Below are 16,881 nucleotides of genomic sequence, written 5' to 3'. Positions count from 1 at the left end.
CTTCTGCTCCTATTCTGGATTTGTCGGAAGGCAATGATGGATTTGTGGTTTACTGTGATGCATTTCGAGTAGGTCTTGGTTGTATTTTGATGCAACATAGGAAGGTGATTGCTTATGCTTCCTAGTAGTTGAAAGTGTATGAGAGAAATTATCCTACTCATGATTTGGAGTTGTTGGTTGTGGTTTTTGCATTAAAAATATGGTACCATTATTTGTATGGTGTTTACGTGGATATCTTTTTTTTATCATAAGAGTCTATAGTACGTGTTCACTTAGAAGGAGCTAAATCTCAGGCAGATGAGATGGTTGGAGCTTCTCAAGGATTAAGATATGATCTTTCACTATCACCTAGGTAAAGATAATATGGTTGCTAATGCTCTTAGCAGGTTGTCTATGGGGAGTTTGGCGTATGTGGAAAAAGAAAAACGGGAATTGGTGAAGGATATTCTTTATTTGGCTAATCTTGCAATTTGTCTTTTGGACTCTAAGGATGGTGGTGTAATGGTTTAGGAATTGGTTCAGTCATCTCTTATTACGGAAGTTAAGAGAAGCAAGTGCTAGATCTTATTTTGTTAAAGATCAAGAGTGCAGTTGGGGAGCAAAAGGTAATGGTGTTTAAGATCAGTGGTGATGGTATTTTATAGTACCAAGAGAGGTTGTGCATTCCCAATATTTGTGGATTGCGACAAAGGATTTTGGATGAGGTGCATGAATCGCGCTATATTGTTTATCCTAATTCTACAAAGATGTATCATGATCTTAAGGAAGTGTATTGGTGGAATGGTATGAAAAGGGATGTGACTGATTTTGTAGCCAAATGTATGGTGTGTCAACAAGTTAAAGTTAAGCACATGAGGCCTGGTGGATTGTATCAAGAGATTGAGCTTCCTAAATGAAAATGAGAGGTAGTTAATATGGATTTCGTTACATCTTCCTCGATCTTGGAATCAATATGATTCGATTTGGGTCATCATGTATAGGATAACAAAGTCCGCTCATTTCTTACCAGTACAGACTAACTTTTTGGTGGAGGATTACACGAGGTTGTGTATTTGTAAGATTGTGAAGCCGCATAGGGTACTTGTTTCAATTATCTCTGATCATGGTATACATTTATCGTCTCAGTTCTGGCAGTCTTTTCAAAAGGGACTAGGAACTAAGGTGAGTTTGAGTACTGCTTTTCACCCGCAAATGGATGGGAAGGCGAAAAGGACTATACAAATATTGGAAGACATGTTTTGTGCTTGTGTGATAGACTATGGTGGAAATTGGTTTGAGCATCTACCTCTTGTAGAGTTTTCTTATGATAATAGCTATTATTCTAGTATTGGTATGGCCTCTTTCAAGGCATTGTATGACAGGAGGTGTAGGTCTTCTATTGGTTGGTTTGATCTGGGTGAGGAAGGTATATTTGGCCCAGTTAGTCTATCAGACTATAGAGAAGGTTAATATGATTCGAGATAGGCTTAAGGCTGCCCAAAGTCACCAAAAGTCCTATGCATAGAGACTTGGAGTTTGAGGTTGGGTATAAGGAGTTCCTCAAGGTATCCCCCATGAAGGGAGTAATGCAATTGGCAAAAAGAGGAAGCTCAGTCTCTGATATGTTGGGTTGTATAAGATTTTGCGGAGAGTTGGTAATGTGGCTTATGAATTGGAGTTGCCTCTTAGTTTGAACTTCATTCATCCGATATTTCATGTTTCCATATTGAGAAAGTGTCTTGATGATCCTTCTTCGGTTGTTTCTTTGGATGGTTTGGGAATCACGAATTCTCTGTCTTATGAAGAGGTTTTGGTGGAGATATTGGATCAAAAGATTCGTCAGTTATGAACCAAAGACGTGGCTTCGGTTAAGGTTCTATGGCAGAACCATAAGGTGGAAGAAGCTACATGGAAAACAGAGGAGGACATAAAGTCTAAGTATCCGCATTTGTTCTCGGCTTTAGATATTCATGCGGAAGGTACGTTTTCTTGATGCATAATTTGATAATGCAAATGACTCTACTTAATTTCCTTGCATCTTTGTTTAAGGTAAGAGTAGAGACATAGGGTGTAAGTAGTGTTGGTGCTACCTACTCCGTCATTCGGGGACGAATGTTCCTAGTGGAGGAGACTGAAACACCCTAGTTTCTGGACCTTAGAAAATTTCTTTGATTTCTGGTCTCTAGACAGGATACAACTGAGGGAAATGAGTCGTACACTCGGATATGATTCGTATACTGACCAGTGTTGGTTGGTGGGATGGATTTGGTTACTGGAATGGATACGACTTAGGGGTACGAGTCGTATTGGTGGCTACGGATAGTTTGGTTCCTTAACTTAGTTTAAAACTGAGTTACTTGGGTTGGATCTGAGTACGAGTGGCTCGCTTGGAGCCGTAAGTCGGGGTATGGGTCGTACCATGGACTCGTATAGGAAACAATATTCAAACCTTATGTGATTCCATCTTGCCAGAGATATAGGTGAAGCTTACGGATCGTATGTTGTCAATACAACTTGGGGAGGATGAGTCGTATACTAAAAAGTGTTGGTCCAAGGGTTTGGGTTTAGGATACGAGTAGTGGGTACCACTCCTATCGAAGGATACGACTTGTGAGGGTCTGTCGTACCCCTGTGATTAGATTTTTAAGGAGTTTAAGTGAGGGTAATTTAGACCTTTTCCCACCTATCTTAATCAGTTCCCTCGACATATAGGGCACTTAGAAGGTTATTTATCCTAATATTCTATTCATTAACACTTAGAAACTCTTCCTACGCACTCTAAAATTCTCTCAAGAGCTTTTGAGCAAGAAAACTAGGGTTTCATCCTAAGGGCTTAATTTGTGGCTTGTGTTGGTGGTTTCTTTCCATCGACTTCTCAATTAAGGCATGTATTTCTTCCCTCATTGTTAATTCTAACTAAAGACATGGTTTTACATAATGCTTTTCATAGTTTTATGATTGTATGATTTTGGTTTTCAAATATAATTTGGGGATTTTGATTATAAATGATTGGTAATGGTTTTCCATGGTTTAATTATGTTTTTATATGCATCAATGGTGGTTTTGGATAATTGAATTGTGTGGGAATGATTTATGGTAATTGGAATTAGTTTTGATTGTATTATGCCCTCAATATGTTTAACAAAATACTTATAAAGATATGTTCATTACATTGTTTACTTTTAATAGAAATCTTGCTTGTTTTCAAACTTGGTAAAGGAATTATGCATGGTTTAAATGATTTAGAATGGTAAATGGCTAAATAGTTATGCCTGGGAGATACATAGAATCCCCTAAGAGGTTTAATACGGTAATTAGAAGGGCACTTGAAAGTCCCCTTAAACCTATAAATGGTTGGCTATGGATGATACTTGCAAGTAAGGGTTGGTATGACGATACTAATATCAATGGCCTTGGTTAATAATTGTATAATGGTTTGGTTATTTGGAAAATGATTTTAATTGGGCATTAAAGGGAGGGGGGGGGGTATAGCTAAGCCATGGAAGATGGAGGTCCGGAGGGGACCGAAACTGGAAAATCATATTTGTCGATATGAGGTTTGGTCTTGGTGACCGTGTATGTGTGTTGCACTTTATTTTGGGGGATGTACTAGCCATCCCAATGGGATACTTATTTGGTCGTGCGGTTACACGCACTGGGTCCCTTTCAGTAGGGGAAGCTGAACCCACATAGTCCGTGGGTGGTTTAGGACTGCAAAGCTACACAACCCAGATAATGGTTTTAAATGCATACTAAATACGTTCCCTTTCCTGGCATGGATATATATATATATATATATATATATATATATATATATATATATTTTATAAATGACATTATTTTATCCTTATCCTGAGATCATGATAGCGGTCACTCGTTAACCCGTCTACTGGCGGCTGTATACCCACGCTATGTAGGAATCAATCGTTCTTCTCCTCTTACATAGTGATTGATTCGGGACAGCTGTTTAGATTAAAATGGTGAGCTTTCATCTTTCTGGAAGTCTCCATTTCATGTGACGGATATTTTTAGACACTTTGATTTTATTTCGGATATTGATTTTGGCTATGGTTGGGGGCATGTCCCAACAGGATTTTGTTACCCTTTTGGTTAGAGGCTTCGTGGTACTTCTATGGGTTGGAATAGGCGGGATTGGTATGGGGTTTACCTTGGCATTGGTATTGGTGTTGGGGTTTACACCCTTGGACGATATTGTTGGTTGTTTCATTCTATGTCATTTTAGGATTGAATCATATTATGTTTTGTAACTTATTTGGCAATGACCTGGTTTATGGCCCTTGTTTTGGTAATTAGTTTGGTTTGGTTTGTTAGGACGGTTGGACTCGGTTGGGGCGGTAACGGTTATGATCCTATCCCAAAGTCTTGATGTAAACAATAGTACTATCTTGTTATATGTCTGGAATTCAGGCAACTCAGGGTAGACGACTGTAGGTTGGGTTGGGTAACAGGGGTTGTCTCTGATCCCGGTCAAACTTGAGATTCTCAATATGACATGGCCCAGGGACCGGGTCATGTCAAAAGCTCATCGGACTAATGTCACACACATCATTGTAAATCTCATTGGTACTGTTTTATATGCCCTATTATATCCTAAATCTACTGATTTTGTTCTCAAAGGTTTCTCAGATGCAGATTTGCAGGTAGCAAAATTGATAGGAAGAGTACAAGTGGAACTTTCCAATTCCTAGGAGACTTTATCTCATGGAATACAAAGAAACAAAATTATGTATCTCTTTCCACCACTGAAGCTTGACATATTTCCATTGGTTTGTGTTGTGCTCAATTTCTCTGGACAACCCATCAACTTAGTGATTTTGATCTCTATTCTAAGCTTGTTAAAATATTTTGTGATAATGCTAGTGTTATTTATCTTTCAAATTTTTTTGCATCATTCTAGAGCTAAATATATTTTTATTAAATATGATTTTATTAGTAATCAAATTTTAATAGGTAATATTTAGTTACTATTTGTTACCACTAATTTTTAAATTGCCGATATTTTTACTAAATCATTTTTAGAAGAAAGATTTTGTAATCTTCAAAAATCTTTGGGAATTATACAATTATACAACAACAACATATTTAGTGTATTCCCACAAAGTAAGGTTTGAAGAGGGTAAGTGTACACAATCCATACCACAACCTCGGATAAGATAGAGATGCTGCTTCTGATATATCTCTAGGAATTACATCAAAACCTTTTTTAATTTGATACTCCCTCCGTTCTAAATTATCCGTCCCAAATTTTTTAATTTGATTTCTCATTTTACTTATCTTTTTTAATTAATCAAGAAGAGACAATTTTTTTTCATGTCTTACCCTTTGCATTAATTACTTTTTCTTCAAATTAAACTATAAACATCATTTAATAGGTGTACAATGATAAATTAAGTATGTTATAATTATTTTTTTAAATTAATATATCATCTTATTTTGAAACGGATAATTTGGGACTAAGAGATTAGTTGTTATCGTTCTTTTTTTTTGACTAACTATTCATTACCTTTCTATATGTGAAGCACCTGCATTAATTGCTTTCCTTTAATTGATGTACTTGTATTTATGGATGCATCTTTGACAACTGTCACAACGCCTCAAAGTTATAATCATACAACTTCCTCACTTCTATTCGATTAAATTTCCTAAATGGTCACTCATGTTTGAAAAATTACCTATAAATATCATTTTTATTTTATTTAGGATAAAAATATCATTCAACTTTTTTTATTTTTCTTAAAATATACTCAACATCTTAAAATCTTTCTCTCTCCTACTTGGAATATCATGTCATTAAATTTTTTTTTTTTTATAAATGTATAACTTATCAAACTTATTTAACTAAAGATTTATCTTAATTCCTTTTAAAAAAAATTTACACATGACATATTAATCATTGAAGATTAATTTAATTACACCAAAAATTTGGATTATTTTATTTGATATGTACTCTTCAAAATTTATTTTATTTACTTATTTATTTCACCACGTAATAATAGTTTTAAAATACAGGTACTTATACAAATTAGTAACATAATTTTGTTTGTCGTTTATTTTATATACTAAAAATTCTTAAAACGTAAAAGCAATAAAACGATGAATTTCATATTTTAGACATTAAGTTTGTTATTTATATGAGAATAAAAGAATAATATCACATTTTCTGAAGGAAAGAAAAATTATGTAGCCTTGAAACAAATAAATTTTTTAAGAAATACTAACAAAATGATACCTTTTTCAGTACTATTATAAATGAATTTTTAAAATATTACTCAATTAATTATTCTTTGCTTTTGATGGATTTAGAATGAAGTACGGGTATAAATTGGTGTTTAATTGTATAATAAAATAAAATATAAATATAATGATCACAAAAAAAGTAAAAAAACTAAATTAAAAATAATAATTTTTTTAAAAATTTTTATGTCTTATCTTACAGATTTACTTGATTTATTTATGGGCAACTACTTGTAAAAAAATTTACAAAACAAAATCATCTTTTCACTATATATTCATAAAAAATTATCTTGCATAAAAATTTTCAAGTAATCTATGTCCAAATTAAATTTTTCAGGTAATAATACATATTAAAATTTTCTTATTGAATTTTGTTTGGCAACAAAAAATATTGTAGGTTTGCCATCAATGTTTTTAAAGAACAACTTATATTCTTTTATTCTCTATTACTCTATATTTAAAGGTAATATAATATCTTTGGATTATATTAATCCAAAAATTCTTTTGTATAATCCAAAAACGTGAATTTTATTATGTTATTCTCATATAAATAATAAATTCAATGTCTAAAATAAAAACTCGTCATTTTTATTTTTTTACATTTTAAGAATATTTAATATATAAAATAAATAACAAAAAAAAAAAATTAAATGAGTACCAATTTTTATAAGTACTTGAGTTTTAAATATTATTAAGTGGTGAAATAAATAAGTAAATGAAAGAAACTTTGAAAAGTACATATCAAATAAAATAATTAAGATTTTGTGTAATTAAATTAATTTTCAATGATTAATATATCATGTGTAATTTTAAAAAAAAAATAGGATAAAAAACTTTAATTAAATAAGTTTGATAAGTTAGATAGATCTATTTATATAAAAAAAAAAATTTAATGACATGATATTTCAAGTAGGAGAGAAAAGGTTTTTGAGGTGTTAAGTATATTTTAAGGAAAATAGAAAAAATTGGGTGATATTCATGTCTAGATAAAATAAAAATAAAAATGATATTTATAGATAATTTTTAGAATGACTGTATCAGGAATTTAGTCCTTTCATGTTGCCTTATTGTCATTTTATCTTCTGGTTTCTCTATATCTTCATCTCTTGTTCACTCCGTCTCTCACTTTTCTCTAAACCAATCTTTTTAGTTTTCTATTCTTTTTCTTCTTCAATGGCTAAAACCCTAAATATTCCTCTTCAGCCCCTAGAAAGAGCTCTCGTTTCAAGGTAAAGCCTCTTCTATTGTTCCTATTGACTCTGAATATTTTGAGTAAAATTTTCTTTCAGCCTCTATTGGTTCTTATGGTTCTATACCAGGTACACGATCTGATGTTGTCGCTGTTTCTGATTTCCCTAAGAAGAAGATGAAATTTTATTTTGATAGTTCTTTCAATGACATATGATTTTGGTGACCTTCTAATGAATCCTTGTTCTATTCTCTAAAATAACTTCCACTTGAATGTGGAAGACTTGTTGATTCAGATTTACTTGAATCAATGCATTGCCTGACTAAGCCTTTATTTGAAGCGCAAGGATGGACAAATACCTTTACTTTACTCCTAAGGGTTGCTTATGCACCCCTTATTCGATTGTTCTATGATAATCTTTGGTTTTTCTGTGTTGGAAACTCTTATCATGAGTACACATATTTTCTTAATTTATGCTATGTTTTACTCCTCTAAGTGTCCTTGGCCTTCAGATTTTGATGTCCTTTTTAATCAGAAAAATGATTCATTATTGTGGAATCTTATGATAACTTGCCTGTGCTCTTGGGCCTAAAAATCTATCATTTGAGACCCCCAGTTGTTGCTCATATTATGGCTACCACCCTCCTCCTTCGTGGAAGTTCTTTCTCTACTCTCTTTTAACGTTAAACTTTGTTAACCTGCTATCTCTTATCACGGCGGAAGATCAAACTTTCCTTCTTTGATATTAACTACTCCCTCCGTTTGAAAAATGAATGACCTACTTTTCTTTTTAGTTCATTTAAAAAGAAATGATTGCTTTCTCTTTTTTGACAGTACTTTAATTTCAACTTTCCATATAGCATGTTTAGGACCACAAGATTAAATGACATTTTGGTACATTTAACACAACTATAATTTAAGGCCACATTCTTTATTTTCTTAAATTTTGTGTCAAGTCAAAATAGGTTATTCTTGAGGTAGTGTATGATTGAAGCTTTTTTGAATTCTTCTCATCTCCTATATGGTTTAGTTATCACTCGTATACTTGAAGCCTACCATATCCCTCTGGAAGATGTTTACTCCGTTCTTGTCAAGCAGTGGTACAACTCTACAACTTTTAAAAGCATAATATGTTTTGACTGATAGGGTTTGTGTTCTCAAGACTGAAAGTTGTGGTCCTAGCACTCTCTCTTCTCCTAAGTCAAGAAACTTCTCTTCTCTTAATCTTAATTCATTTTCTGTTCCCTGAGATGTTTCTGATCGTTTGAATAACATTGATGCAAGACTAAATGGTCTCACAGATCTTGTTCTTGGCACTCATTTTCAGATGGAGAAAATTTGGGAGTCTCAAAGAAAACTAGTGCTGACGTTGGTTTCATGCATATCAAATTGAATCAAGTAATTCATGAGGCCATTAAACTTGCTACTAAGATTCGCCCTAGTACTGATGCTATCTCCACTGTGATTACTACTCAGTTCACAAACCTGAAGGATGCCACAATAAAAAACTAGGCTTATTTTCTTTGTCGCGGAGAATGCTAAATCCCCTCTACATGTTTCTTATTCCCGACCCTTGTGTTGCTCGTTTAAGATAACTTTTTTGGTTTTGGTTCTGTAATTAAGCATAAGCTCACTATTGCTACTTTACTTGCATGTTTTGCTAGTTGTTCTCTATTTATTTTGCATACTCTGTTATTCTTCCTTTCTGATAGATGTCAAAGGAGAAAAAATAGAAAACTTATTTACAGGTATAAACACAAGTCGAATAGTTCGGCTATCTAGGGGGGACTACTCAGGGGGGAGTTAAAATGGGGGAAGTGGCTACACCTTAAGTTTTAAGTTATAATCCTCAAAAAGGGGAGATTGTTTATGTTTGATTTTGATGTTTGACAACCTTGCTTGCAGGAACTCTCTAGCATCAATCAAGGATCCATTTTGGAAATCAAATATTCCATGTATCAAAAAGGAAGAATTGCAATATTCTTCCTTGAAGAAAAAGATTCAGTCAATCAGTAAAAGAGTAAAAGAAGGCTGGGTGTGAAAAAGGAAAAAGATTTCAAGATCCTTTCTTTTAGGAAGCAAATCGCGGATCAATGGACCATTATTATGATCCAATCTTATTCTTGAAAAGAGGATATTTCACATCCAATTTCCAATGATCAAATCTCTTGGGTTGTCTTGGTTAAAAATTCTTCAAATGGCTATTACTAAGTTCGCCTATTTAAAGGCTTGAAAGATTATCGAAGAGATATACTATTGTCTCAATCTTCTCTAGCTCTTTACTCTAGAAAAACATAGTTAGTGAGTCAATTGTGTCAAAGTGAGCAAAATAAAATGAGTGCGAATATAAGCCAAAAAACTTTGCTTATATCTTCTATTTATTTTATTCACCAAATGAAGAGCTAGTATAATCCCATGCAATCCAAAGAGACTGAGTAAGACCTATATAGGCTCCCAATATCTGATGTCATATTTATTTTAAGTAATTTTCTTTACAATATTTAAATAGTCTTTATAACGTTGTTTTGTAAATCGACTGGTATAGCAAGCCAACTGACAAATCGAAAAATGGTAATTCACCCCTCTTACTACTTCAGTTATATATTTGGATTGTTTAAATTATTCACATGAGCGTTTATGTGCAACCTATAATGCATGTGAAGGAATGCTGAAATTCAATGACCGAATTTATACAACCCTATTTAAATATGAAGAGAAAACTAGTAGTTTCTTGAAATGCTCATTGCTTGGGTGTGCAAAAATCGAACTGATCGATAAATCAAACCGATAAAAATGTTATTGGGTTATTGATATTGAGTTTTTGGGTTAACGGTTTTTTATTGGTTTTATAAAAAAGTTTATTGGGTAAATAGTTCGGTTTTGATTTTAGCTTATAAATCGATAACCCAATAAGGATACACTAAGTTATTATTTTATCCCTATTTATGTTATATATATAAATCTCTCTCTATATATATTGATAGATAGATAGATACGTGTATGTATATATATATTATATGCACTACTTATTCACAATTCAGTGATTCACAAAGTATTAATCTATTTAGGGCAACAAAGGCACAATAGGCTATTATCGTATTGAAAAGCTAGAAGCATTTATAGTTTCCAACAATTAAGATTTAATTTTTTTTCTAACTAACATTCAATTCAAGTTTGAAGATTCTTGTAAACTAAAATGCATTGCGTAAGATTTTGGCGGCAACTAAGATTTCATTTTTTGTATGTTGTTACTATTTCTATTTTATAAGTATTTTCTTATTGGTTAAACCGTAAACCAAATCGTTAAGGACTAAAAATCGATAAACCGAAACTGGTAAAAAAATATCTTATTGGTTGGTTATTGATTTTACATATTTAAAAATAGAAAATCGATAAACTGAACCAATAACACATAAAACCAAACTGAACCGACCGATGCACACCCCTAATAATATTTACTTGAGATTGATTAATTTCTATCTACTTGAAGTGAGAAATATATGCAACATTCAAAATTTGTTTTTAATCCTAATTCAAGAAGGTAATCCAATGAATAGTTCTTGTGATCACAAACTATTTGAGAATTCACCTACATTGAGGGAAAAAATTAAAACTAGCTCGGGACATTCCAGCACTGAGCCACAAGAAGCAGACATCTTAGAAGAAATTCTCAAAGATAGTTGCATTAGTCAAAGCAAACCGATGTGTAGCTGGTTTTATCTGCAAATATTAATGATGAAATTATAATAATAATTGTTATAATATTAGTAACAACAACAATAATAAGCTTCATACTGAGCATTTACTATTAATATTTCATTTTTGATCAAATCATCCATTGAACGTTTATTTAATTTTGATGCATTTCATAAATTTAAAATATTACTAATTAATTATAAATTGTAAATTTTTGAGTGTAAGTAATTCTTTATCAAACATAAAGTGGCAGCACAAAGCATTGATTTTAGAGTTTAACCAAAGTGTTACTAGCATTCCATGAAATTGAGAGAAATGATTTTAACAGGAAATTCAATAGTTTCAATTGTTGATATAAATAAATATAGGTAGAAAGTTTTTAGCAAGGAAAACTAGTATAACTTCTTTTTTATGCAATGCTTTATTTGTCAGCAAGGGGAAATGGAGAGCATGAGGTGAGATAGAAAAATTAAACGAGCATTCTTTCATTTGAGTGTATCGTGGTCTTTGAATATTTTATTTTGAACTATAAAGCCTAGGATTTCTGCTATAGTAATATCAGTTGCGCTTTGTTTTTCATCTATGTGAATCACACTTTCTTCAATAATTTGTATTGGTTCTGCTTATTCACAATAATATTTTGCATAGTTATTTGTATTATTTTTTGTGAAAAAACGAGAAGACAAAAAATAAACATATTCTTAGATCTATAAAGGCATAATACATAAATATAACCTTAAACTTGACATCAAATTATAAATTTGACCTTAAACTTTGATAGTGCACAAATATGACTTTTAACTATTTAAAACTGCACAAATATGACCTCTGATCCTATGTGACAAAACGCGTGTTGTACACGCAAAACTGCGCGCATCGGGCTAAAAATTTGAGTGTTCCAACAGGAAAAAAAAAAGAAAATGACTATTATGCCCTTAGTAATTCTTTTTTATATATTTAAATGACTTTTCACTATTAGTTTTTGTTATTTTCAGCTCAAAGATGAAACTATACTAATAATAAATAAGAAAATTATAGTTTTAATAAAACGTTATTAAATTAAATTTATTAAATTAACGTTATTGAAAAAAATATTATTAAATTAACATTATTAAAATATTATTAAATTAAAATTATTAAAACTTTATTAAATTAACGTTACTAAAACGTTGTTAATAAAACGTTATTAAGGGCAGTAGTAATATATTAAATTAACATTATTAATAAAAGGTTGTTAATGGCCGTAGTAGTATATTAAATTAATATTATTATATTAACGCTATTAAATTAACGTTATTAAGAAAACGTTATTAAGGACATTAATAGTAGTATATTAAATTAACATTATTAAAATGTTAATAAGATGAAAATTTTATTACAATACTGTTTTTATTAATAATAATCATAATAATAATAATAATAATAATTAGTCGTAGTAATAGTAGTGGTATATTGATAGAAGCAATAGTAGTATGTAATATGTAGAAATAGTATAATAATAATAATAATAATAATAATAATAATAATAATAATAATAATAAGCAAAACGACGTCGTTTTAAGTTTCAGATCAAAAGTCCTCCCAGTTAGCCCTTTTAATGACGTGGCACTGTATGATTGGATTACATATCCACGTAGGCGCAAGTGAAACTCACGCATGGAGGTTGCAAAATCGGAGGTCATATTTGTTCAGGTTTTGAATAGTTAAAGGTCCTATTTGTGTACTATTAAAGTTTAAGGTCAAAGTTATAATTTGGTGTCAAGTTTAGGATCATATTTATTTATCTATATTATGTCATCTATAAATGGAGGACGCTATTTCGTCATTTGAATTTGTTTAATATATAAAGCATAGAGTATTAGCTAAGTTGCTACTTGTATTCAAAAAGTTAATTAAGCTAGTTATACACTGTTAATAATATTAACAAATCAATTAGTTGTGGTTAGTTGACTCACTTAGATGGTCGTGATAACCTACTCGAGCTTCTCTCATTAGTATATATATATACCTCTAGTGTATTGTAATTGATTAATTATATTCACTACTTAATAACAAAATCATTCTTCTCTTCAATCTTCTCTTCTGTCTCTTTCTGCATTGTCTCTAATTGTGTAATATGGAGATAACTTGTTTGATCCTTAATTAGTTCATGGTATCAGAACTATGACACGACTACTCTTGGTTTATTTCTCTAACTGAATCATTCTAGATTCAGCATTTCATCTGGTCATTTACTTTTTGATTTGTGATTCCACAAATTTTCTTTTCCTCTGTAAATTCCGATTTCTTAAATTGTTCAACTTCAAGAACATTAATTCTTGCTTGTTATTTGCTTCTGCTAATTCTGGAAGATATAAATTCTTCTGCAAGAACAAATGGTGTGAATGTGAATGGAATGTGTAATGGTGTTCCTCAATATGATGGATTGAATGTTGGAAATGTCCGACTAGCCACAATCAAAGTCAAGCTGTAGGCATTGATTATAATCATCCTCTGTTCTTTGTCCTTTTGATGTTAGTGGAATTCATATTATCTCATTTCAACTAACAAATATTAAAAGTTTCTTAATCTGGTTTTGGTCTATGAGAATTTCTCTTTTAGGTAGGAAAACGCTTGGCTTAGTTGATGGTTCTTGTGATAAGGAAAAATTTCCAGAATACATGTAGAATCACTGGAAAAGGGTCAATGCAATTGTTTTATCTTGGTTGTTAAATGCCGGAGCTAAGACTTTTCTTGATAGTGTGATGTATGTATCTAGTGCACAGATGGTTTGACAGCATATATTAGAAAGGTTCAATAAGATAAATGGTTCAAGAACATACAATCTTTATAAAGAGATTGCTACAACTTCTCAGGGTACTTCTGTTTTAGTTTATTTCTCAAAACTGAAAAATCTTTGGAAAGAATTTGAGACTCCAATTCTAACTCCTGCTTGTAACTGTGAAAAGTCCAAGAAATTTATTATGCATTTGCAGAAACTGAAATTATTTCAGTTCTTGATGGGACTTAATGAATCATATGGATAAGAAAGGAGTCAGCTATTAATGATGACTTCATTATCTTCTTTGAATTAAGCATATGTCATGATAGTCAGCGATGAAAGACAGAAATAAATTGCTTCTATAGCTGGTGTTCTTGGTGCTAATCCCATTGCCAATATGGATAATTTGGAATTTTCTACGTACTCTAGATCTAATAATACTAGGAGTAACAATAATACTTGGAGGTTCAAGAAGGTGTTTAGCAATTATAACTTGGTTTGTGAATTCCGTAAATTCAAGGGACATAAGTAAGGAACAACGCTATAAATTTATAGGTTATCCTGCTGATTTTAAGTCCAAGAAAAAGTTATAAGGCAATGGGGTTGCATATAATGTAGTTAGTGATTATAGGCAAGAAGATGGTTGTAATCCTGTGAAGTATGAGAGTAGGTTTGGTTATGGTTAAGGAAAGATGGCTCCAACAATGAGATACTCTCTAGCAACTGCTGGTTCACAAAATATTGTTGGTGAGGGGTCAAAAAGTCATGTTGGAGATGCTTAATTCAGTCATGTGGGAGGCGCCCAAAGGATCAATATGAGAAAATCATCAAACTACTTAATCGAAAGAATGTCGGTCCTTCTGTGGCTGCTGATGCAATAGGTAAAACAACATCAAGAGAGGAAATACATATGACCATGCTAACATCCAATAGTTAAGAGTGGATTATTGACACTAGTACTACTAATGATTTGGCATCCACTCTAGAGTGGCTAAATAAGAACTCTATAACAAAGATTGATAATCCCAAAAAAGTCTACTTACCAACTGGTGATGTAGCCTTTGCTACACATACAAGCACTAGCTTAATATCTCAGAAAGCTAGTAGTTTTGATGTGTTTTATGTTCCTCAATTTAGTTATAATCTTTTGTCTATTTCACAACTAACAAGGGAGTTTTAGTGTTTTGTTTTCTTTTTCCATGACTTTTCTCTTTTTCAAGATCTCTTCACTGGAAGGGCTAAGGATATTGGTAAAAAAAGGGATGGTCTTTATCTTCTGCTAAATCATCATGATTCATATGGAAGGAATCTCAGTTTAGCTGTTCAGAATTCCCAAGAAAATTGCAAAGAAGATATTAGTTTTCGGTATGCAAGACTAGGACATAGTTCATCTGTAGTACTAGATAAGCTATTTCCATTTACTTTGCATCATATTAAGAAAGGCTTAAACTAGTGTGTGTCCTTATTTAAAACAAACTTGGATGCCGTTTCCTTCTAGTAGTATACAAGGTGTGACTTGTCTTGAATTAATACATGTAGATCTTTGGGGACCTTATAAAACGATTATATTTGATGAAACTAAGCTTTTCTCAATTATAGTAGATGACTATTTAAGGTTTGTATGGATATACTTGTTGAAACATAAGTCTGATATGTGTGTCTGCCTTCAGTATTTATTTACTAATATCAGGAACTAGTTTAACAATGTTGTCAAGATAATTAGGACTAATAATGGAACATAATTTGTAAATATTGTATGTGACACTATGTTCAAACGGTTAGGCATAGTTCATCAAAGAAGTTGTGTCTATATACCTTAGCAAAATGATGTAGCTGAGAGAAAGCATAAACACATCTTAGAGGTCACTAGAGCTCTAAGAATACAGCCTTGTATACCTATTAAATTTTGGGGACATTGTGTCAGTTTATCTAATCAGCAGATTGACAAGTACAACTACTAATAATGTCGCTCCCTTCTCAAGACTACATAATAAACAACCTAATAAGTCATTTAAGGGTGCTAGGTTGTTTCTATTATGCTAAAATCTCACTCAGCCTGATAAAATATTATCTAGAGTACTACCTGTAGCACATATAGGATATTCCAGTGTGCAAAAGGGATATGTTCTACTAGATGTCACTAATAACTTATTTTTTGTCAACAAGGATATTTTCTTTAAAGAGGATATGTTTCCATTAAATAAAGCAGACAACACCTACATATCAGTCTTCTTAGATACTACTCAAGGCATTCCACTTGCAGACTCTTGGTTGAGTCCAAACATTGAGTTTACTAGTGTCTTTCCTATTAGTACACATGTGACAATAGATGATTAGCCTAATACTAGCGGTGTAGTTTAAGAAACACAAATAGAGGATAATATGGTTCTTAATGGCATGCAGGAGGTGGTAGATGAAGTTTATGCACTAGTTTCTCAAAATGAGGACTGTAGAGTTGTTCATGAGGAGAATCAAGTGGTAGTTCCTGAGAATAGAAGATCTTTAAGGGACAAGAGGACACCTGTGTAGTTAAAGGATTTTTTGCCACTAAATATTCATGATAGTTCACAGTATCATATGGATTGGTATCTTAGTTACAGGCTTGAGTAACAACTATCAAGAATTCATTGTTGCTTTCTCTAACTCAGTAGAGCCTAGTTCTTACTCAGAAGCAGCCAAAGACCCTAAGTGGATTCAAGCTATGAAAGAGGAGATACAAGCTTAGGAGAATGATCACATATGTGATCTTGTTACATTACTCAAGGTAAAAAGGCTATAGATTGCAGGTGGATATATAAGATCAAATAAAAAGCAAATGGTGAGATAGAGGGGTTGAAAGAAAGATTGATTGCCAAAGAATATAGTCAAAGAGAAGGTATTGATTACCATGACATTTTTTCTCCTGTGGTTAAAATGGTGACTGTTAGAACTATTCTATCACTTGTAGCAGTTTCTAAATATCCTATCCATCATATGGAAGTTTACAATGTCTTTCTTCAGG

The 16,881-nt window shown here is 32.0% G+C and overlaps 1 protein-coding gene and 1 long non-coding RNA gene across 2 annotated transcripts in view; one reads left to right on the top strand and one right to left on the bottom strand.

The window, feature by feature from the left end:
• Nucleotides 1-7,273: 7,273 nt before the first annotated feature.
• LOC124896939 lies at nt 7,274-9,684 on the top strand. The gene is made up of 2 exons (XR_007053299.1): nt 7,274-7,463; nt 8,751-9,684. It is a non-coding gene; the product is annotated as an uncharacterized LOC124896939 (long non-coding RNA).
• A 1,071-nt stretch (nt 9,685-10,755) lies between these two features.
• The window catches only part of LOC107855272 (protein PLANT CADMIUM RESISTANCE 3-like), a 23,912-nt gene continuing 17,786 nt past the window's right edge, over nt 10,756-16,881 (bottom strand). The window contains exon 5 of the mRNA XM_047408867.1: nt 10,756-11,143. The gene's annotated coding sequence lies outside the window, so the exon portion shown is untranslated. The remainder of the gene's footprint in view (nt 11,144-16,881) is intronic.

This window comes from Capsicum annuum, chromosome 1 (assembly GCF_002878395.1).
Source record: "Capsicum annuum cultivar UCD-10X-F1 chromosome 1, UCD10Xv1.1, whole genome shotgun sequence".
In the NCBI taxonomy this organism is placed as follows: Eukaryota; Viridiplantae; Streptophyta; class Magnoliopsida; order Solanales; family Solanaceae; genus Capsicum; species Capsicum annuum.
Note: the sequence above shows the minus strand (reverse complement) of the source record. Positions and strands in the feature narration are given on the sequence as shown.